At 41.7% G+C, this 24,785-nt stretch overlaps 1 long non-coding RNA gene and 1 pseudogene across 1 annotated transcript in view; one reads left to right on the top strand and one right to left on the bottom strand.

Annotated features, from left to right (window-relative positions):
* Nucleotides 1–12,214: 12,214 nt before the first annotated feature.
* On the bottom strand, nt 12,215–12,706 carry Rps15-ps3 (annotated as a pseudogene).
* An 11,162-nt stretch (nt 12,707–23,868) lies between these two features.
* The window catches only part of St8sia3os (ST8 alpha-N-acetyl-neuraminide alpha-2,8-sialyltransferase 3, opposite strand), a 119,457-nt gene continuing 118,540 nt past the window's right edge, over nt 23,869–24,785 (top strand). Inside the window, exon 1 of the long non-coding RNA NR_045366.1 lies at nt 23,869–23,973. This is a non-coding gene — a long non-coding RNA (ST8 alpha-N-acetyl-neuraminide alpha-2,8-sialyltransferase 3, opposite strand). The remainder of the gene's footprint in view (nt 23,974–24,785) is intronic.

The raw sequence follows: 24,785 nt of genomic DNA, 5'->3' as shown, positions 1-24,785 counted from the left end.
TCAGGAATTTCATTCTCACCCACTTGCTGGAATCTGCACTAGTAAGTGTGGAAAATTTTCTTCATGGTAACGTTCAATCCTCCTCCCTGTGCCCTCCAGTCTCGGGCTCTCAGAAGGACAGAGTCAGTTTCCTATTCTTATTGGAAATGGTATAGCAACCAGGTGTTTCATAAGTGGATTGAAAAGTGTTAACGGTTAATTTGCCCTGCATCCCTGGCCTGTAGAGGCCAAATACAGAAGGCAGTATGGAATTAAAGATGTAACAAAGCCTTGAAAACAACACATTCTGCTCTGGGCCTGAGCATCTTGACTTGGAGTTCCTGTCTGTATATTAATCGACTCTTAAGTACCAATGAGAAAGTCTGCTGCTCTTGCTCCTCCTTTCCCTCCTCCTCCCCTCCTTCCTTCTTCTTAATCCTTACCTGTGTTTGTGTCCGCCTATGTACACACTTGGTCACAATGGGAAGAAAGTATGGTAGGTATTAGGAGGGAAGGAATGCCAGAAGTTTAAATTTTATTTATAATCGGCAAAAAGAAGATTTGCCAGAAGGTTTGGCAGAGTCCTCAAATAAAGTCACTGTGTAGATGAGTGTAATAATCACTGCATTTGATCCGTCACTTAACATGGGCTCCAACTTCTAAATGTTTCCTCTGGATACAGCACACACTCAGTGGATGTCTGTCCATCATGTGGACAGCCCTAGGACTGGTTCTGTGTATGATGCATGACTTAAACCACCCATGAAGTTGAGACTGACTAGAAGAGGGAAGTCAGCTAATCAATACATTAACAGTAACTGTGCCACTAGTGACTGAGTGTTCACTGTGTACCTTGTATAGTGCTCCCCATGCCTACCATGGTAACACCCTTGCACAGAGATTCTGGGACCACCATGTTGCCCGAGCGGAAAGGGGAATCTAGTCCGTTTCACACTGGATCTCATAGGAACAGCGACAGGAAGGCAGAAGGCAGCAAGAACAATTGCACTACTGTAATGACTGTGAGCCCAGTCAGGTCTAGAACCTCACTGGGCTTGCAAAGACCTACTGGGATTGGCTAACCTGCCTCCAGGCCGATATTCTGGAGGAGGTGTCTTCTCGGATAAATAGTACACAGGGAGTGGAGAATGTAAATTTATGGGGAAATTGACTTTGTCTTGACTTAATTTTGATGTGCTTAGGTAGCAAAGAAAAGAAAGTGAAAGCTACGTTCCTTCTCCTCGAAGTCTTTTCCTTAAGCTATGTTCCTTCCCCTCACAGTCTTTTCCTTTGGTAAGGAGATAAATCAAACTCAAAGAAGGCAAGAGGGAACCCGCCCATCAGGCTGTCTTTCTGCTGTGCTGAGGCAGGGAAGCCAGCCTCCTTGTTCAGCCTCTCTCCTCTCTGGCTGGAGCTCAAATGCTGCCCTCTGTGGTTTTCACTTAACAAATGTTAATGAGATGGCATTGTAATCACGGCATTTTATAAATATCTCATCCGCAAATTGGACCACAAAACCCCAGTGAGCCAGCTGAGCATATTCCACCAGCCGATATTTTCCCCACAGTCTTAACCAGAGGATGTAAAATGTATTCTTGCTTTGCAGCCCTTTGGGCCCATGGGTGTCAGATGCCGGAGACGATTGCTGTTCGCCTGCCCCCAACTCAAGTGGCTTCGCTGGGTGTGTGAGCCTTCCACACAGTCCTGGGTGATGTAAGGGATTTAGGCTTGATCAATTATACCCTTTTCAAGCTAACACTAGAAAAATGAGAAATTGATTTTTTTTTTCTGACGAAACAATATTTTAGCAATTCGGGATATAAAAATAGGATTTGACCTCTCGTATCAAGTTAGCCATCACCGTGATGATGATTAGAACCTGCAATTATGCCATATTTGTATGTCACAACCTAATGTGACAAGCTTGTCAGATTTGTTCAGGGAGAGGATACTCTGTCCTCTGTATGATGTAGCCTCCAGCTGTGGCTGCTTTGTGGAGTGGAGGTGGGGGACAAGGGCCCGAAGCTTCCATCTTGATCAGCAAACCTGCTAGCGTGAGAATCCTCAGACTGGGGCATCTGATTTGAGCTATCCTGTTCCATCAATAGGCAAAGCCTATATTGAAGACTCTCCCTTCAAGTTTAAACTTTTAGAGTTTTAAACTGGCATTTTGTGATTATAAGCACACTCTCTTTAAAAGATACCTTTTCACAATAAGCAAAGAGGAGGATGCGCCTGTGGCAGACATTCTATCAGCTCAACTGATGGGGCTACATGGCATTTGGAAGGTGGAGTGAGGATATGATGTGTCCTTAACAGCTGGAACATTTCTTGGGCTTAATTTTTAATAAACTTGGTCTCAGAAAAACAAACACCACATTTTCTCTTTCATTTGTAGGTCCTAGACATTACAGGCACATCGAATCCTCTATAGACACGTATTATGTCCTCTACTGATGACACAAAAGTAGATGTGAAACTTTGTGACTGAGCAGGGGGACTAATGAGAGGGGGAAGGAAATGCACGGGAGAGCAGTGTGCTCAGGTACATGATACACTCACACAAAACTGACCTTAAGTAACTCTGTGCGGTAAAAAGGCTTGCTATGAAAGTGGGCTTTAATTTACATTCACTAAAAACTTATAGCTTTTAATTTTTATTTTTGTATCCATGGAAATATCTGAAGAATATACCTCAGGGTTTTCTTCAATTTTTAAAAAAGATCTATCTATCTATCTATCTATCTATCTATCTATCTATCTATCTATCTATCTATCTATCTATCCATCCATCCATCCATCCATCCATCCATCCATCCATCCATCCATCTATCTATCTATCTATCTATCTATCTATCTATCTATCTATCTATCTATTTATTGTGCATGGGTACATGCCTTTCGTGTATATATGTGCACTACACATGTATGTTACTTGTGTGTTGGTGCTCACAAAAATTAGAAGAGAGTGCCTGATATCCTGGAACTAAAGTTACAGACAGTCGTGAGCCACCTAATTATGGATTTTGGAAACCTTATGGATGTTGGAAACCGAGTTTTGGGTTCTCTGCAAGAGCAGCAGTGCCCTTAGCTGCCGGAGCCACCTTTCTAGCACTGTCTTGGGGTTTTCTGTTACAGCTAACGATGATATAAAAGGCATGCTAGGCTTTAAAAATTGTCAACAACACCTCATTAGATGTGGGAACTCAAACACGGGAACTTTAATTCTCCTACTGTTTATTCCAGGATAATTAGCTGTTTTTCTTAATGCTGTTCCTCTCTGAGGAAGCAAAACTCACTGTATAACAATGTATTCTTGAAGCAATGAACCCATTCTCATTGGAGCTAATTAATCCTTTTCGGAACTATCTTATATTTCCCCCAAACCATCACATTAAGAATTAAACATCAGCACAGGTTTGGGCATGATCATGCTGCATCCAGGTCATAGCAACCAAAATCAAAACAATGAGTTATTGACTGTCTCTAAAAATTTGTTTCTGTCCCTGCCCTAGTTCTCTCCCATGAACTCTTTGCTTCCCACCCAATCGATGATCTGCTATAATTGCATCACAATTTGAATTTTCAGAAATGTTATTGTCAGGAAGCAGAGGAAATTCATCATCCTAGTAATTAATATTTGCTAGTAAAAACATCATTTGGAGACAACAATTTACCATATAACTCTAGTTGTCCTAGAACTTGCTAAATAGACCAGGTTGGCCTTGAACCCAAGTGATCTGGCTGGCCCTGCCTCTTAAGTGCTGGGATTAAAAGCATTTGCCACCACTCCTGGCATCAATGTTTTCAAATACTGTAGTATGTACTCTTTTAGGTTTGCTTTCTTTTACTCACTATTATCTTCAGATTCGTCAGTGTTGCTGAGCATATCAATAGTCAAATAGTTCATCCCTTTTATTGCTGAATAGTGTTTTATTTTGTAGTTAGTTTTTTACATTTTTGTTTGTGTTATTTGGTGTGTACTTGTGTGTGTGTGTGTTGTGATTGTGTATGTGAGTGTGTGTTTGTAGGGGGGTCTAGAAATTGAACTCAGGGCATCATACGTGTTAGTTAAGTGCCCTGGCTTTACTACACCCCCAAAGCACTACATACATAAGAGCCACATCCCCTGCACTTATACCATAGGTTTGGTTTTCTTCTTTAATCCATTCTTTGTTGTTGTTTCTAGCACTAAAAATGAAACTACTGTAAGCACTTGAGTATAAGCCTTATGTGACATACTATCTTCTTGAGTGTGCAGGGGAGATGCATACGTATCTTTTTAAAACCTGCCCAACAGCTGGTTAGGTGTGATGGCCAACTTTAGGAATCCTGGCACTAAGGAAGCTGATGCAGGATGAGTACCACAGGTTTGAGCCAACCTCACAATGCTGATCACCTTTTAACACGCTTATTCACAGCCTACATATCTTTTTTTTTAAACTTTATTTTATATGTATTGATGTGAGGGAGTCAGATCCCCTGGAACTTGAGTAGCAGACAGTTGTGGGGTGCCATGTATGTGCTGGTAATTGAACCCAGGTCCTTTAGAAGAGCAGCCAGTGCTCTTAGCCCCTGAGCCGTCTCTCCAGCCCCTAGTCTGTATATCTTTTATGATGGAATATCTGTTCAAAATCTATTGCTACACGTGATCTGGCATGATCAGGTATGTTAAGGATCCTTGCCAAAGTTCTATACCTACTTTTTTTTTTAATTTTAGTATACTCTTTCTAGTGGGTTCCATTAAGCCCAGGAAGGCCAACGACCACATTAGGCTAATGTTAGAGTTGCTAGGACAGAGAACCACAGCTGAACAGCTTAAGTGACATGGACTTACTGTCTCTTAGTTGCCAGAAGTATAAGATAATGGTGTCATCAAGGTTGCTATCTTCTAGGTTCTAGGCCTCTTCTCTAGGTTCTGGTTGTTTGCTGGCAGTTTTTGATACTTGTTAGCTTATGGATGGATCACCTAGCTCTTCTACATGGTCATCTTCACGTGCTCCCATGTTTTTTAATATCCCAGCTACCTCTTTTTTTTTTTTTGTTTTAATGACAACATAAGTGTACTTACTTAGAGGAACACAGTAATATGACCTCAATGAATTATATTTACATGACTTCATTCGCAAGGTTATTACTCAGAGAAACAAAACTCAAACCCTGCACTCAAGACCAAGAGTAGGATGGTTAAAAAATATACCAAAATCATGCCCAAGTGCAAAGCTGGGAGAGAGAGAAAGAGAGAGAGAGAGAGAGAGAGAGAGAGAGAGAGAGAGAGAGAGAGAGAGAGAGAGAGAGAGAGAGGTGTATCAGTGGTAAATGACTTAGCAATCTATGGCACCCAAGTTCCACACTATAGTGTCTTATTGAGATTTGGAGTGGACAGACAGAGAAGAGGAGAAATACTGATTTTTATCATATAAATTCTGTTGATTAAAGAGGGTGCCGAAAGGGGCACTTTTGGTCTTCATGGAGACTTTCTGAAGGTTGGAGGAAGGAGAGGGAAGGGGGAGAGGAGAGGAAGAGAAGAATAGGAGTAGGAAGAGGAGAGAGGACAGAGGTGAAAAGACAAATAGGCTGAGATATTTTAATACACATAAAGCTAAGCTTATCAGACCTGAAAAGCAGAGTCTTCCTTATTTCCCTATCTTGTAGCTGAGCTGTAAGACAGAGAATAATATCTCCATTGACTTGGAGAGCTACTAGTTGAACTTTTAAACATTAAGAGATCCTTAGTATCTGTCAGTTCTTGATAGATGGAAGGCCGAGTGTTTTCACAGAACATCAGGAGCGCCAATGGACTGAATCTAACTGAAGTGAGGATAAAACCCAGACTCAGTTTAACTTTATATTGACTTGTTTCTCTAAGTATAGATAGGAAGCACATGACCTTTTTTGGGCAAATGTTGATTCAAAATACATTATTTCTTAAAAACCCAATATCTGATGTGGTGGTTTGAATGAGAACAATCCCCATTGACACATATATTTGAATGCTTGGTCTAAAGTTGGTGGACCAGTTCAGGAAGGATTAGGAGGCGTGGCCTTGTTGGAGGAGATGTACCACTTGGGGTTGGGCTTTGAGAGTTCAAAAGGCACACCCCATTCCCAGTTAACTCTCTCTTGTCTTGTGCTTGTGGGTCAGAGATAAGTTCTCAGATTCTGCTTAGCACTACATCTGCCTTACTGCTACCATGCTCCCTGCCACGATGGTCATGGACTCATCCTCTTAAACTGTAAGACCCAATTAACTCTTACTTTTATAAGTTGCTTTGACCATGGTGTCTTATCACATGGTACTTAGCACAGAAAAAGTAACTAAGACATCTGGCATACACAAATGTTATGAACATGTGAACTGGCAAGGCAGTGTGAGTTGTAGGAAAGAGAGAGAAGTGTGATAGACTTAGTCATAGAGAATGACCAGAGCTAGGGTGATTGGCAGGGCCTTTAAAACAACTGGCGAGTATGTTAAAGGAGCTAGTGAGAAAGTGGAGAGCATGCATGGACACATGGAGAATTCCAGCAGAAAGATAAAGAGCATAGCAAAGAGACAAAAGAAAATGCTAGGAAGACCACTATAACAGAAATATAACTGTAGTCTAGATGGAGCAGAAAGAGCTGGAATGTTCACTTGGTGCCTTTTTAGAGACACCAAGAAATGGATTGTGATGGTAAAAGGGTCAACTCATTTAGAAGATTCAATACTCCCAAATGTGCCTACAACCTGATGAAAGAACTTTAATATTATGCTCTCTAATAGACAAAGCTACAGTCATTGTAGATGATTTTATACCCTCTCAGACACTGTCAGAAAAACTGGGGGGAAAACTCAGTATTGAACGAAATTGTGTTCTCTGAGTTTTCTGGATCATTGATTTAGAATCATTAATTTTAGGATGTTCTCAGGCATCATTATAATCTTTCATTTTTGAGTCATTTTCTCTTTCTTCTGGCATTCTGGTACATATATTTTTTTCATTGGTATTTCTTTCCCTCCCACTGTCTCCACCCACTATTCCCTTCACTTGTGGCAATGTAACCAATATTTTCTTGAAGATCTCACCCTTATTGATTACCTTTTCCACTCCTGGGTAAGATAAGAAACCCTCATGGGGCTGGAGCATGAGGAAATGGGTGTAATGTCCTGGCAAAGTCTTTTCCCTTGTGGAGTAGACCATTCTCTCAAGTAAGGCTCTCACTAAGCATATTTCACAAAAAATTTTTTTTCAGTCTTCCAGGTCCATAAAGTGCATGATATCTTTTATGTAAAGTTGAAGAACAGATAAAATATCTTGTGGGTATGAAAATTGAAATGTATTTCCTTTGGGTTGGAGACTGAAGGGGGTCTGATGAGGTTTTAGGCCCAAATGAGATGTTTTATACACTACATAGGGTCCTTAAAGCTTATAAACTAAACACTTAAGATCTGTAAACTTACTGTGTATAAACTTAATATGTATATATAATACTTCCATAGTGTGTGTGTGTGAATCCAGCCTGAAAATATGGAGAAATACTTCCAGCAGAATGTAATTGCTTTATCTATGAATAGAGACTTTGAGGTAGCCTGGGCATCTCTCTAGAGAACAGTGGATGGGTTTTGTGGCAGTGTCAACTGTCAACTTGACAGACTCTAGAATGATCTGGCAAATGGGCCTTCAGACATGTCTGTGGGGGATTATCTTGATTGTGTTATTTGAGGTGAGAATGCCCATTCACTGTGGGTGACATCGTTCCCTGCTTAGGATCCTGGACTCTCTCAATGGAGAAAGGCAGGTGAGCAGCAGCCTTCGATTCCAGCCTTTAGATTGTCAGTTCAATGCGATCAGCTGCTTCAAGACCCCGTATTCTTGCATTCTTTGTTGTAAGGGAAGGTGCTTTTGAACCATGAGGCAGAAGAAACCCTTTCTCTATTAAGTTGCTTTCGTCTGAGTATTTATTGCAGTAACAGGAAAGGAAATTAGACAAGCATTATCATTTTGCCCACTGAGCTGGCATCTCTCAGGCACTTTTCTGGAGTTTAGGATCCTTCTCTGTGGAGAGAGATGACGGGTCCAGGTGATCAATGAATAAGGTGATCATATCATTTCATCCTAAGAGATAATTACACCAGGAGAAGTGTTTTAAAGCTCCCCTGTGCTGGGCAGATGGAGACAAACTGTTGTCCTATCACTAGGATTCTGACCTACATCCAGCACCATGTGATGCTCCAGCGGTGTGCATGCATTGGAAGCTGGGTGTTCCGAGTAGTCTCTCGGATCCTGCCTGATTTGATGCCTTGCTAGGCTCTGCTTGCAGGCTAGTGAGAGAGTCTAACAGGCCTGCAGCCATCAATGGGTTGCTGTTCTCCGCACTGGTGGAATAACTCACACTTTCTAATATTGACATTTCTAGGTTAAAAACTATTGGGATGAAGCTAATTTTTCAACAGGATGAAAAATGGATTCTTCTTTCTGTTGCTCTGATAATATGAAAATAATGGTCCTACTTTACAATAGTCACTTCTTCCCAAAATGTTGAAGACAATTACCCTGTGTTTATGAGTCACAGAGTCAGTAAACTGTCAGAATTACCTTGTCACTGCCAAAGCTTTAAAGGGACTGTAAAGATTCTAAGTGACAGGATCCTGGCCAGTATAAATTACTACAACATAAAGCTGATGGAATCCCAATTACTAAAATAGACAGATGAATGGAATTTAGTGCTGGGGAATATCCTATGAACAATACACATCTGCATATAAAAGCAAACAGAGAGCAGTGGCAATAGGGAGTACTAGGAAGGCCACTGGAAATTGCTACTAGAGGTGAAGGTTATGGTTGGGTGGGGGGAGTGAGATTTAGATGAAGACATAGGTATCCTACTTGTAGTAAAAAAGATAGACTAATAAACCTAACCTCCTTAATAGAGCATGAGATAGCTTTCTGCTTTAAAAAAGTGAGTGAGTGTGTGTGCGCGCGTGGGTGCGCGCATGCATGTGCTCTGTATGTATGAATGTTGATGTTTGTGCGCAAGCCCTAGGGTTGACATGGGGAACTTTTTTCCCCCTCCCCACTTTTAAGACTTACTTATTTATTTTATACATGTGAGTACACTGTTGTGTCTTCAGACACACCAGAAGGGGGCATCAGATCCCATTTCAGATGGTTGTGAGTTGTGGGTTGCTGGGAATAGAACTCAGGACCTCTGGAAGAACAGTCAGTGCTTTTAACCATTGAGCCCTCCCTCCAGTCCCAGGAGCTTTTCTTAATTGTTCATTTCCTTGTTTATTGAGGAAAGGTCTCTCAATGGAGCCTAGAGCTGGATAATGGGATTGCTAGTCTAGATAGCCAGCTTGCTCGAGGATCCCATCTCAGCCTTTGGATCACTGGAATTACAGGTATGCCACGAGACTTATCTGTTATTTATGTAGCTGCTGGGGACTTGAACTCTGGTCCTCGTACTTGAGCAGCAGGCACTTTATCCTCTGAGCCATCTTCCTAGTGCCAAACCTCCACTTCTGTATTCCTAAATAGGACTTCTGTGGTCTTCAGCATGCACCCAGGGGATCTATCCTATGTTAAGAAAGAGGAGAGATGATTCTGGGACCAGACCAATCCTGAGTAGGCTAGGTTTATTTTGCTCACATTTCAAGGTCAGGTTGATAAAGTTTATACACTTATCTACCACTTTATACGCTGCTTATGGAGGATAATATGAGTAATGTGTTTAAATCCTATAACATAATCCTTTTACATAATTCTATCACCAGGGAGCTAGTGTAAGGTTCTGCCTGGAGCCTTAGCCTTTTTTGCATTATTGGATCTCTTTCGTACTCTGGTAAGGCCTGTAGACAATGTTTCAGGAATTCTTTAAATGCAATTACATGGTATATAACTAGGTTTTGATACAGTAATATGTAATTTTTCAACATGTTAAATAAGACCTAGTGGTTACTGCGAATCTGTTTCCATGTCGTGATGCATGAATAGCATTAAAGATACCGGGGCAATTGAATGGGACTTAGAAAACATAGAGGACTTGTACCAGTGACGAAGTCACAGATATTGTTAACATCACACATTTTTTTTTGTGGCCTATTTTTATACTTAAAGGAATTTTGTCAATTTAGTCAGAGGCAAGTGAAAGTAAAGGTGTACTCCATTTGCAATATAGACTCAAGGATTGTTTGACTGTTATGTAAGTTGACCAACTCTTACAGTTTGCCAGGGGAATAGGGATTTCCACAAACTTGAGACTTTCAGTTGGCAGCTAATCAACAGTGACCCTAGAGTAAGCTTGTGTTCTCAGAGCACTGTGGAACGAAGGGATATCTTTCTCAAAGACAATATATTCTTCACTGTTGTCTTCTCTTCTGTAGAGAAGAACCAGAATTAGACTCAATGATCACATTTGCTAAGTGATATATCTCTTTTAAATCTTTGCTTTATTTTTTCATTTTTCTGTAATTTCTAGTGGAACCCATTGTATCTACTGTAATATTGATATCTTATTACAAATTTCAGTACAGTGGGGAGTATTTCAACTCTGAGTTGCTGCCTTTTGATCTGGAACCAGGGGGTTAAAAATTGTCTGGACTCTGAGTACAAGGCATGGGTAGCCTCAGAAATGCCTGGCAGGCCACAGTAGCAAGAAGTGGAGAAGGTGATGCTGCTAAGGAGACGGGAGGGAGGTGAACTTTGTTTCTGATGTTCTGTGTTGTTTTCAGTAAAATGGGCTAAAATCCAGAGACAGAGAACCTGGATTTCAGCCTTTCTTTTGTTATTTGCAAACTCTATAATTGAGAGAGAAGTAAGACTATTCCTATATGCTTCTGAAGTTCTTTTCTTAAAACAAAATATTAAACGTATTGCTTCATGCATATCTGTACCATTATGTGTGCCTGGTGCCTGAGGAGGCCAGAAGAGGGCACCAGATCCGTTGTAACTAGAGTTACAGATGGTTGTGAGCTGCCATGCGGGCACTGGGAATGGAATCTGGATCTTCTGGAAGGTCAGCCAGTGCTCCTAACCACTGAGCTACCTCTCTAGCCCCCTGAAATTCTTTTTCAAGCTACCAGTCCCTGGTTTTCCATCTGGGAAGAACAGTCTCTTCATGTCTGGTCACCTGAATAACGATAGAGGGAGATCTTTTGCTCTCCTCCTCCTCCTCCTCCTCCTCCTCCTCCTCCTCCTCCTCCTCCTCTTCTTCTTCTTCTTCTTCTTCTTCTTCTTCTTCTCTTCTTCAGAAAGGGTCTCTCTGTTACATAGTCATGGCTGTCTTTCAGTTTACTATAAAGATGAGTTTTGCCTTAAACTCCCAGAGATCCACCCATTTCTGCTTCCCCAGCGCTGAGAGTAAAACAAGCTCCACCACACCTGGCTGCTTCTAAAAGGAGGAATGGAAGTATGCTGAATGTCTGTTTTCCTCTCCCCTCCCTGTCTCTGACTAGGCGTCAACGTGCCAATTACTTGTGACTTCGGGAATTGCTGCTTCCTCATGTGGGACCCTGTAGGGTGTTAATGCTGAATCATTGACTGGGGAGAGCCACCCAGCTCTCATGGACAAGTTTCTATGGAGACTAATAGTCTCATGTGTAGCTACAAAATTGCGTCAGTCTATTGGCTTTTCTTGCTTAGCTCTGATTGCTTAATATTCTGGTTAAAGGATGAAGGCTCTTCACTTTGGATCCCAGTCAGGGCAGTCAGTTGCAGAGGGGACTGAGCCCAATGGGAAGCCTTAAGGAAATTTTAGCATGCTCGAAATTGCATTCTAAACAGTGGTCAGGCTTAGTGGGGAACGCTGTAGAGAGAATGATAACGATTAATAGCAATAACAATAGTAATAATAAGCAACCTTTTATCTAAATGTAAAAGTAAATTCAACTGACAAAAAGTTTAGAAAATTACAGAATGATGCCAAAATTCTAACAAAAAGAGTTAGCCATTATTAATTAACATGTTAGTATCTGGCCTTTGAGATAAAAAGATTGCCTAATACAAGGTGCTAGCATCTCTACAAGGTAGCTTCGCCATGGAATGACTACTCCCTGCTCATTCCTTAGAGGACTTAACTGATGAGGAGGAGCAGTAACGGCCACAACAGAATGTTCAGCTCTGGCTGTGCCTAGGGAATCAATGAAAAGTAATTTCTTCTAATTATGCCATTAATGCAAAGACCATATTCTGAGATACACCCTCTGCCCCCCCAGCTCAGCTCTGGACATATATGAAACATTCCCCCCCCCCCCCCCTCCAGGGACCAAAACCAGTCTTTAATGGCCTCGGCTACTTGAGGGGGATGAATCGGGAGGAGTGGGTGGCACCGATCCCGGGCGGCGGTGCTTCACAGGTTTGTAGGTGATGGAGAACTCGCCCAGGTAGTGGCCGATCATCTCTGGTTTGATCTCCACCTGGTTGAAGGTCTTGCCGTTGTACACGCCCACCATGCTACCCACCATCTCCGGCAGGATGATCATGTCCCTCAGGTGTGTCTTCACCACCTCCGGCTTCTCCATGGGTGGCGCCTCCTTCTTGGCCTTTCTCAAGCGCTTGAGCAGTGAGTGCTGCTTCCACCGAAGACCACGATTCAGGCGCCTCCTCTGGCGGGCGCTGTACAGCTGCATCAGTTGCTCATAAGACATGTCGAGCTCATAAGACAGGTCGAGGTCTATGCCACGGTAGGTGAACTTGGGGAAGGTGCGCTTCTTCTTCTGCTCCACTTCGGCCATCTTGGCGGTTACTCGGAAAAGATGAAACACTTTCAAATGAAATAAATGATACTACCCAGGGCAAGGTACTGCACGAACCTTAAGATGTGACTCTAAGAAGAGACCCAGGCTACATCTGAGTAACTATACAGTCAGCAAACACTGCCTGCTCTGGATGAGTCAGAGCAAAGGGCACAGAGGAGGATGGGATATTGTTCTGGTCCTCAAGGAACCGACGTTCACTGAGTTATAATATACAGAACAGAACCACAAAGCAAGAGGAACCACACGTTAGTGAAGCTGATAACATAAAGGATACACTTGTTTGCGAACTTTTAAGTCAGGACAATAAGCAATTCTGCATCTGGAGGATGTAAGGTTATTTGGGGCACGATGGGGGCTATAATTAGATACCAAGAAGTAAATAGGAGCACTTTCTGAATAGATAGTGTCTTGTGGTTGTATTTGTTTCTGAGAATTTGAAGTCTAAAGCATTATATTAGTCTAAATAACCGAGGCCACACTTTGATCCTGAATGAACACCAACTGTCAGTGATTTTTAGCAATAGAAGTAGACATGGCTCACTCAGGCACAGCTGGGAATGAAAACTTATGGCCAGAGTTCCTGAGGACGCCATTTTTCGGTGATATATTCAAGAATATACTGACCTGCTCTCTGTCTCCCTAGCAGGAACTTTGTCCCTGGTCACAGAGACTTGGTTTATTTCTCTCTTTCTCATCCAACTATGGCTTCCCACTTACCATTAGGATTCCCACCGGAAGGATGCCTGATTTCTAGTTCTCAGCCAGATAGTCTGATAGCTGAATGCATTCTTTAGATGGACTGGGTGGATCATCCCAGGGGCTTTGTTTGGGTTTGGAGAGATACACTTTGCCAGAACTTACACATATTGAAGAAGTCTTGTTACAAATCCTTAACCTTACACATGGGCAGGGAAGTTGATATGACCCCTGGGAGCCGACCAGGAGAAGGACTCTGGGCTGAATGTAGAAGAAAGATTTATGTAAATAAATAGAATGAAAACAAGGGTTCTTTCTCTGAAACAATTCTGGACGGTGTGTGACACCCTCAGAAAAATGGCAGTGGGTTTGAATTGCTATAACAAAATACCATAGACTTGGTAGCTTACAAACAAGAGAAATCTTGGTGATTGGGAAGTCGAAGATCAGTGTTGGCAGGTTCAGTGTCTAGAGAGAACACACTTGCTGGTTCATATCTGGTTCACACTAGCTATGTCCTCATGCAATGGAAAGGGACAAGACAGTTTCCAGGGGTCACCTTTAATAATCATCGCTGGGGTTTGACCTGATAGTCTAACCATTTCCATAGGCCCCGATCCTCTAATCTCATTGGGGGATTAGTTTCCAACATAGGAATCGGAAGAAACACAGATATTCAGAACACTGCAGATCATTCAGAAAGGTTATCAGAGAGTGAATCCACCCATAAGTCAGAAAGAGTCTAGGTACCCACAAAAAGACTTAGAGATTGACAAAAACGGAGTGAATGATAAATCCCATGTCCCTAATTGGTTGTTCGTGAGGCTCCATATAGTATCCAGATCAATCCAATGTCCTTTCTTCTTAATCAAAGGCTCTATAAACTTAACTCTTTCCACGCCCCTTCTTTGGTTTGCTGGATCTGTCATGTGGAAGATCTCTTCTCTAAGAATGAGAAAAGAAAAGCCACACAGCACTCTGGACATCCAGGGTGGGGAGATATGTGATATGTTGTTTGTTCCATCTGGATACCCCTGGTTTCTTGCATGAAAAGTAAGGCATTTTCTCACCCAGAGCCTCATATTGCACACAGTCATTCTGGTCTGGATGTACTTGAATGGAGAATAGTTTCCTACAGATATTCCATTTTGAAGGACTCAATGCTTCTAAAGGAAGGCAGAAAGTTTTGTGCTCTATTTTCTATAGAACCCCAGCTATCTCCACTTAAGTTACTCAGTCAACCCTCTTACTGGCTACACATGGTTGACTTCAGCATAGCCATATTTTCTTTTCTTTTCTCCTTTTTCCTTTCCTTTCCTTTCCTTTCCTTTCCTTTCCTTTCCTTTCCTTTCCTTTCCTTTCCTTTTTCCTTTCCTTTCCTTTTTCCTTTCCTTTCCTTTCCTTTCCTTTCCTTTCCTTTCCTTTCTCCTTTCCTTTCCTTTCCTTTTTCCTTTCCTTTCCTTTCCTTTCCTTTCCTTTCCTTTCCTTTCCTTTCCTTTCCTTTCCTTTCCTTTCCTTTCCTTTTTCCTTTCCTTTTTCCTTTCCTTTCCTTTCCTTTCCTTTCCTTTCCTTTCCTTTCCTTTCTCTCTTTCTCTCTTTCTCTCTTTCTCTCTCTCTCTTTCTCTCTTTCTCTTTCTCTCTTTCTCTCTTTCTCTCTTTCTCTCTTTCTCTCTCTTTCTCTCTCTCTTTCTCTCTCTCTTTCTCTCTTTCTCTTCTCTCTTTCTCTCTTTCTCTCTTTCCCTCTTTCTTTTTCTTTCTTTGAATAATATCTTCAACTGAATTCTCACTTTTCTTCCCAGTAGACTCTGTTTGCTGATTAGGTCACAAGGTTTCAGGAAGCTAAATCAGAAATATTAGTGTTTGTGGCTAAAGTTGCTTAGATCTATATCTATATATCTGTGTTATCTTCTGCAAAGCTGAGAATGAGTCTTAAATTGATCTTTAAGGTGTTGAACGAACGTGTCCACCGAAACATATTAGACATTTCTTTTAAACTTATTGTTTCATGTCATAGGTTGGTCAACTTTCATATTTTCTTCATCCATGTGTTGTTTGGTTAAACACTGTGCATGTATCCCGGCCAGAAAACTCACTCACACAAGATCAATAGCACCAGTGATGAACAGCTCTTTGGTGTGGGAAATAAAGCCTTGTCTTTGAGGAATGTCTTTAGAATTTGTTGATTTTTGGTGGTGTGTGATTTGTTTCAGAGTCTGTTACAAGAACACCCATTTACTGTCAACACACAGTGAAGAACTTTGTAAGATCTAATTAATCTGAAGATATAACTTCTGTCACTCAATAATACTGCTGCATTTCTATAGAATGACGCGTCACCTTGAAAAGGGGTGTCTTAGGGTTTCTATTGCTGTGAAGAGACACCATGACAAAGCCAACATTTAGTTGGGGCTGGCTTACAGTTTCAGAGATTTTGTTCATTATCATGGGAAGCATGGCAGCATGCAGGCAGACATGGTGCTGGGGGAGAGTCCTACATTTGATCTAAAGGCAGAAGAAGGGGATTGGATTCCATACTGGGCAGAGCTTGAGCTTAGGAAACTTCAAAGCCCACCCCCACAGTGACACACTTCCTCTGACAAGGCTACAACTACTCCAATAAGGCCACACCTCCTAATAGTTCCACTCCCCATGAGCCAAGCATTCAAACACAAGAGTCCAGGGTGGGGGTGGGGGTAAACATATTTAAACCATCACAGGAGATTATCACAGAGTGAATCAGAGCCTATATGTATTATTTGGTTATACTCTGTGGCACTCAGAATCAGTTCTTGAATTATTTTGTTTGTGTGTATTATAAATGAAACAAACAAACAAACAAACAAACAAAAACAAAACAAACAAACAAACAAAAAAACTCCTAAAAGCCAGGCGTGCTGGCACACGCCTTTAATCCCAGCACTTGGGAGGCAGAGGCAGGCGGATTTCAGAGTTCGAGGCGAGCCTGGTCTACAGAGTGAGTTCCAGGACAGCCAGGGCTATACAGAGAAACCCTGTCTCAAAAAAACAAAACAAAACAAAACAAAACAAAACAAAACAAAACAAAACAAAACACACACACACACACACACACACACACACAAAATGAATGTTGGCAAGTGAATTATAGCTCCTCAAATTATGTCTATCTGAAAACTCATATTATAATGAGATCTTATTTATAATGGGAGTTGAGACAAATGGCCCAGAGTGAGAACTTGAGAGGAGATGGTTCCAGACTCAGTTGGGCTCTAAGTTCAGTAGTTCAGTGGTGTGTCCTTAGGGAAGAAGTTAGAAACAGAAATCTACATTTATAAGTCAAGGAAGGAATACCCAGGGTTCTGGCATCTAAGGAGAAATGCATGCAGCAATCATGTGTCAGAGTTTTCAAGGGAGTCAGCCTTGATGAAGCCTTGTCTACACACATTTGTCTTCCAGAACTGTCTGTTATTTAAGTCACCAACATTGTAGAAATTTTAATTGTGACCACCCTCAGAAACTAATATGTTGAAGATCAAATCAAATATTTAACATAATAAAGGGGCTTCTTGTTACTTAAAGCGAATGTTGTCAAATTAGGACCCAGTGGACTGAATCTAGTTGCTGTCTGATATTACAAATAAAGTTTTATTGGAACACAGCCCCTGTCATTTATTTATATAATTTGTGGCTGTTTATTATTATTATTATTTTTTAGAGTTTAATTGCCTTGATGAAAACGTCCAGGCATATAGAGTTGAATATGATACTTATTTTTTTGATGCAAATCTATTTTACTCATGAAAGAAACAATTGTTGGTTGGGTTTTTAATCTTAATATCTGCCTTGAAAGAGCTACATTACATTTTTGAATTTGGTTAAAGCATATCTCTCCTATAGAACTGGTGCTATTGAATAAAAGAAACTCAACACAAACAACCGACCTGTACATTTTGTGCAGGCTCAAGGTAGATTGTTTGGTTCAACCTCCTCATTTTGACTTACTGGGACTTCATATAAATTGGAAGCATTATTAGGTTGGTAGATTGAGTAAGCAATAAACATACTCCTAGAAAAAAGGAAAGAACTATCTATCATTGTATTGAAGGACTGTCTTTCCCACATGATCCAGGTGCCTCTTATTTGATTAGTAATGAGAACACAAGCAGATGAGTTTTTCCTTGAGTGTGTGAAGGTCTCCAGCTCCAAAAAGAGAGACATAGTAACAGAATATAAGAAGCATAGCATAGCAAAGCTACTACCTGAGTATGCATTTTATATATAATATAAAGTTTTATATTATATGTAAAGTATATAAAATTTTATATTACATTTAAAATTCATCATTTCTCTATTAAGGAAGTTATATTCAGTGGCAATGTATGATTTTTCTTCCAACCTTTTTGCAAGTTTTCTAGGAGGACATTTAGACATTGAATCTCTATTTGAAATTTTCTGCCTAGCTCTGAAAAGATTGTGTGTGTGTGCACTCCTATGTTCATATATATGGGGGGTATAAGTGTGCATGCTTGTGTGTCTGTGTTTGACATATATGTGCATGTGGAAGCCAGATGTCAATCTCTGGTATCATTTCTCAGGTACTGTCCATTTTGCTTTTGGAGACAGGGTCTCTCATTGGCCTGGGGCTTGCCAGTTTGGCTAGATTGGTTGGCCAGCAAGAAACAGCTGTTCCTCTTATTGTTGTCTCCTTACTGATGGGGTTACAGGTGCAAACTATCATGCCCAGATTTCTATTTCTTAAATTAATTAATTAATAATAGGTTAATATAATAAATAAGTAAATACATTATGTGTCTTTGTGTGTGTGTGTGTGTGTGTGTGTGTTACATGCATGGAGATCATAGGACAAATTGCTGGAGTTGGTTCTTTTCTTCCACCACGTGGGTCCCAGGAATCCAACTGGAGTCTCCAGGCTTGGCTGCTAGTGCAGCCACCTGCTGTGCCATCTTGCTGGCCCCAGGCCAAGCTTCTCAGTGTGGGCTCTGGGAACTGAACTCAGCTCTTTGTGATTGTTTGCCGAGCACTTTACTAAGTTACCTCCCCAGAACCTGAAAAAAATTATTCTCACAAAATTTGTTTAAAGTTCTTGAAAATTTACCCCAAAGAGATAATTAAACCATCCAATATTTCTTAGAGCATTGTCTATAACCATGAGAAATTACAAATCACCTAAATTTGAAGCAATAATAGAGAATTGGTCGAATAAGGTAAGGTGCTCTAATGCTCATTATGTGAGTTTATCCTTTAATATTTTATAACATAGAAAGATGCTCTTGGTCCAATTTTATAAAAATAAAAAGTCAGAAAAGGCAGGGGGAATATATGGTGCATAATAAACACACACTCAGAGAAAACAAGCAAGGAATGAGAGGTCTGAAGATGTTCTAGCCCTCGTCCCCATTTCTACTGTTTCATTAACGTTTCTGATCACTATAAAATAAGTAAAGTGGACCGTCTGTTTCTTTAAATATTCTTAGCTGGAGTGGAGAATTGTGAGTTGACATAACAGCACAGTTCTTTCCCCTTCTCCAAAAGCTGACCAAGTGCTTCAATTTTGGCTTGTTAGAGTAGCTCATGGGGATAGTCAGAGCCCCCTTCCTTCGCCCTGCCCCCCAGAACCTCCTCAAGTCTTGACTCGGTTTCTTTACCTGTATGTAATCAAGGGCATTGAGGAGTTCACATGGGCAGTGGTGGTGTACATCTTTAATCCCAGCACTTGGGAGGCAGAGGCAGGTGGATTTCTGAGTTCAAGGCCAGCCAAGGTCTACAGAGTGAGTCCCAGGACAGCCAGGGATATACAGAGAAACCCTGCCTTGAAAAAAAACAAAAACAAAAACAAACAAACAAACAAAAACAAAAAACAAAAAAACCCCCAAAACCCAAAAAAACCCAAAAAACAAAACCCAAAAAACCAGAGGAGAAGTTCACAAAGAACCTAAGTTCCTGGTGAGCTAGTGGCAGGAGAAGTGTGGTCTCTGAGCTCACAGAACTCACTGGAACCCCACACTTACCGTAGCCCCTCTGTAGCTGGCATTGGCACCAGCTGCCCCTGCTCTGGGGTCCTGCTATCGTTGAAACTCCAACATTTCTTTAGGTGGAAGCATAAAGCCATACTTCTTTCCGGGTCTGGGGGCCATAGGGTCAGGTTTTTTTCTTTTATGAAGGGGATTTCTCTCTTTTTAAGTCCTCTTTGTCTCGATCAAGTGGTGGCACTGCGTTTTCTTAGGGAAAAAAAAATTCCATTAAAAAAATTTAATTTGTACTAATCAGCCCCAGGCAGAGAGTCTGCAATAAGCTTGATGTCAATTTCATGTTTTGTTGAAGTTCGTGGACTGTTTTGTTTTAGGATTGCCCCACCTCCCCATTCCCACCCTCCCCACTCCCGCTCAGTGTGCATATGTGTAGGGTGGGAGGGAAATCTTCAAATATGATTTTCCGAAAATAAAAAACCTTGATGTTGGGCTCTAACATTTTTATTATCTTTACTTGAATTAACCCTTTTCTCTCCCCTACCTTCTCATTTCTCCTATCCTAAGACAGGGTCCCACTATGTATTCTAGGCCTACAATTTGCAGTCCCCCTGCCTCTGCTTTCTGTGTGTGGGTCCTGCAAAGCTTGTGTGGCTTCCCTGTATTTCTGGCATCCCCTCATCCATTGAGGCTAAACCACACCCCTGTGCTATGGTGAAGCCTTTAGATCTCTTTCTTGTTGAGTATAGCTCACAGTGCTGCCTGAGTCAGAATAGCCAGAGGATAGCCAGGGCTTCTGGGTAGTTAGAGAAGCATCAGAAGACTAATTGAAATGGTGTGTGTACTGTGTTACGCTTCTAGCCACCTCCCTGCATCCTGTAGATACTGCCTGACAGCTCACTGAAATCCTCACACTGTTCTTGGTACCAAGGGCATAGCGTAAATTAGATGGGCTAAGTTACCTTTAGGACTTTATAATACAGTATAAAGCACAGCTAAACAATGGAAGTAACATTTCTAGTGACGAGAATAACAGAGGAGGAGAAGCTGATGGTGACGGGGGGGGGGGGGCTATGAAGAAGGACCTAATGGCAATTTTAGGGGTGGAAGGCACAGGCTAAGACTCAGGGTGAGTTGTCATCAGCTGCAGTGTGAACCAAGTCCTTAGGGTCTCTCATTGGCACCCCCTTTCTCTTCTGTTTCCTTCTTTTTTTCTTCCCCTTGTGACCCCCTCCTTATCTCTCTTTTCTTTATTTCTTCCTCCTTCTCTCCTCTCTCGGAGATTGAACCCAAAATCTTGTGAACACTAGTCACATGTGCCACTATAGAGGCCTTTTCTTCCAGTTTTTTCATGTTTGAGATGGATCTTGTGTAGTTGATGATGGCTTTAAAATTCGGAACTTCCTATGCATTCCTAAGCATTGGGATTTATAGCCATGAACCACCATATCTGGGTCACCCTACTGTCTGTCTGCCTGCCTGTCTGTCTCTGGGTGTGTATCTCTGTCTTCTCTGTTTCTGTTTGTCTCTCTGTCTCTGTCTCTCTGTTTTTCTCTCTATTTCTCTCTCCAGGGTCACATAGAGCCCAGGCTGGCAAGAATGACCATAACCTTCTGTCACCTCTACTTCCTTCAGAGTACTAGGATTATAGGTCCATGGCCCCGTACTTCATTTATGAATGCTTGAGACGGAACTCAGGGCTTTGTGCACTCTAGCCAGTTCATTCTACCAACTGAGTTCCATCTCCAGACTTGTGGCTCACTCAATTACTGATTAAATAAAATGGTGCTTAAAATTGTAATTGTCAGGAGCAATGTATTATTAGTAGTTATATAATTAAAAGATCCTGTGGAAGTGTATATACAGATATTTTTGGCATTTACCAATGGTTCATGGCTATAGACAGCCAGGGACAACCTGTGTGAATTTGTCCTGCAAGCTGCCTAGAGTAGATTTCACTGAGAATGAAAACAGGAGGATGTGTGTATGTTTTACACGTGACTGTGCTAGTGCTGTTAGATGCCTGTGCCCCCTGAATGGGACAAAGACAAACAGCAACATTTTCCAATGCACAATAAAACGGTTTATTTAAAAACAATGCATCCAGTACTGTGTTTGGCACACAAGGCAACAACAAGGCAGGCACGTTCATACTCAGCAGGTACATCTGGGAAGCTGTCAAAGGAACTTTTGCATTTCCTCCACAAACTAAAGTCACAACACACACACACACATACACACACACACAGTTATCTCTGTGCAAGGCGATCACTCTTGTTCACGAGGAAGGCAGGAGATATTTACATGGTGCGCAGCCCAGCAGTGCTGGCTTCTTCTGGGCCTCTGTGGCTCGTACTCGCCAGCAGCTTCTTGCTAAGAACAAGTAAGGCTGCCTCTCATGAGACAGATGTGACTCTGATTGGTAAAGGCTCCTTCTTCTGAAGACCACAAAATGTCCAGTGTGGCTGAGGGGGTAAAGCCTGTCCATGTACAATGGCATTTCCCAAAATGGATGTGTCAGTGAGGGTGGGGGGAAGGAATGCCATCACAAGAGGCCTGGTTTTCACCTGACGTGTTTGGTAACCCTGATCATTCCTTTGATAACTACCACACACCATTCCTTCACATGTTAACCTTTTAGTTTCATCATTACACTATAAAGGGCTCTGACCTACTTCATCCTATCCCATTCTTTAAACTGGTACTGAAGTCAAAGGTGAAAACTAAGGTAAGTGGGAGGAACTCTCCCATCTTCTTCTCTCTTCACTTCTAACTCACGTTTCTCCAGTGGACTGCACAGATCTCCAAGCGCAGCATGAAACCTGTGGTTTTCATTCTAGCTAGGCAGGGACATCACTTCTGAATCGCAACACTTCGGTTGCTGACTGACAGTTGAGACAGAAATGGACTAGACCCGAAAAGCCTTGCTGTGCCATTAAGTAACTAGCTCATCTGAAAAGGTGCTCTTTCCCTGTGATGCTTTGCTGTATTTGTCCAAGGTCAGGGGTTCTCAACCTGTGGGCTGTGACCTTTATTGTGAGGGGTCAACTGTCCCTTTCACAGGAATCACATGCCAGCTATTCTGCATATCAGATATTTACATTACAACTTGTAACAGTAGCACAATGATAGTTATGAAGTAGCAACGAAGTAATTTTATGGTTGGTGGGGTCACTACAGTCTGAGGAACTGTATTAAAGGGTCGCAGCATTAGGAAGGTTGGGAACCACTGTCCTAGGTCTGGGGAGGTTTCAGTACCAGTTACTGACGCTTGGTGATTACATCTCCAGCTGATCATGAAATCCACTGGAGCTCAAGTAGCAAAACTTAGTTCATATATACATGTGATATTCTGTGTATGAAATGCGGTTCAACAGCATTTCTAGCACGGGTTCAAATACTCCAGTTTCACAAAACTACCAACCATTGGCAAGTGCCTCAATAATTTTACTCAATTTGTTCTGGTCCAAACCTCTCTCCCATTTGTCTATCAACTTTTCTCCTCCACCTTCCTATCTAGCAAGGGAAAGGCTGGATAACATTAAATATGTTGATAATAAAATTGAGTTTCCCGGTCACTTCCCTTGTGATGGTAAGTATGGACTTCTGGTCAGAAAATGAGACAGACGACAAGCACATCCATTACGCCAACATACGATGTGTTGGGAGGACTGAAAATCCCTTACCACACACCTGACTCATTTGAAACAAAATGTAGTTCGCTCAGTATAAAGAATCAAACTCATTTCAATGCTAATGAAGAAAAACAGAAAGCAGTGCCCAGAGTAGTGGACACACCTTTAATTTCAGAACTCACAGAGGCAGGTGGATCTCCGTGAGTTAGAGGACAACCTCATGTCTATAATGCAAGTCTCAGGCTAGTCTCAAAAACAAGCAAACAAACAAAACTCCCAGAAAGCAGAGGCACACGTTAGTCTTTTAAACACAATGTCCAGCATGAATTCCAAACATCCACTGTGTAGAAATGACTACAGGACCAGCTAGATATTTTATTATGTGATGAAAGTAGATTTGGTCCTTTGTGGCTTAACTTTGATTCACCCACGAAGGATGGCCTTTCACTGTCTGAGGAACTAGGCACATTTTCTCCCATCATCACCTTTCAAAGGATTTTACTGAACCCACCCAGAAAAGTCTCTGACTTCGCAAGCCAAGCTTATTTGGTGTCTCATCCCTGTGTAAGCCATGCACATCCTCGGTAGGGAGTGCATTCATAACTAATGGTGTGGAGGGACAAGACCTCTGCTGTGAACTACAGGGCAACATGTTGCTTGGTAGCATTTTTTTTTTCCAGAGGCCAGACATAGCTAGCTAAGCTGGGAAGAGAACAGCACAGGGTACCTTGCTCTAACTATTTTGTTCACTCAGCCTCTGAAGTTGGCCAGAGATCTTCAATGCAGCGAGTGATGTCTGTGAACTATTATGACGTCATCTTTGAGAAGTGTTCAGCTGTTAACTTATGAAAGCTCCGGTCAGCATCCCTTTGGTGCTGTGCAGAGACGTCTAGCCATGGAACAACTGTTTGGTGCAGAGTAGACTTGGAGTCATGGAGCTTTTGCAGGTCCATCGAACTAGGTAAGCCAAATAGTATTTCGTTTGGCCTGCTTCTTTACAGCTTGATGGATGCCTGTGAGTTTTGTGTTGTCAGAAGGATGAAAAGCAAGTGGGCCAGCAAAAACTCATCCAAACGTGATGGTAACTGGCAATTAAGCTAGAGAATGTTCTCTTGGAAGGTCACTCCTTGACATTAGGAGAGCTCTGGCTAACAATCTCCTAAGCCGAGAACCCATTGAGAAACTCCCATCAGCTAAGAATCTTTGGATACCTTAGGGCTTTCATCTAAAGGGCATAATAAGATGTCCTTTTTCTAGAAATTAGTGAACGAACCAAGGTAGATTTTCTGTCTTGTTGAAAGAAGGTGTTTGAAAATCCCCCAAAGCCACTGCTTCTATCTGCCACTTGCTGATTCAGAATTGTTCAGGCAGTGCTACGTTAGAACCAATTCATATGTCAAAGCCAATACATACTGACTGACGTCATGTTAGTAGCTTGAAGTTGGCTTTGATGGGGTTACATATACATGGAAACTTATAGATGCTAGTTTACCAGAGCAGCTGTTAAATATCTAGCTGAGTCACTAATACTGTGTGTATGTTGTCATGTGCTGTAATAACTTTAAAGAGTATTTTGATACAAAGTACTCCAGGAGTGCTCTGGTCCAAGCCTTACAGATATAGTTGACTGTGAAATAGGCTGTTAGTTTCCGTATGCCACATCAGAACCAATCAGGGGTCCTTTAAGGTTGGACTTATCTCAGGATATCATGACTCAAAGACATGGATTGAGGAGCAAGAATTCTATCTCAAGGCGTTCCTCAGTATGTACAT

Source organism: Mus musculus, chromosome 18, assembly GCF_000001635.26.
Source record: "Mus musculus strain C57BL/6J chromosome 18, GRCm38.p6 C57BL/6J".
Taxonomy (NCBI): domain Eukaryota; kingdom Metazoa; phylum Chordata; class Mammalia; order Rodentia; family Muridae; genus Mus; species Mus musculus.
Note: the sequence above shows the minus strand (reverse complement) of the source record. Positions and strands in the feature narration are given on the sequence as shown.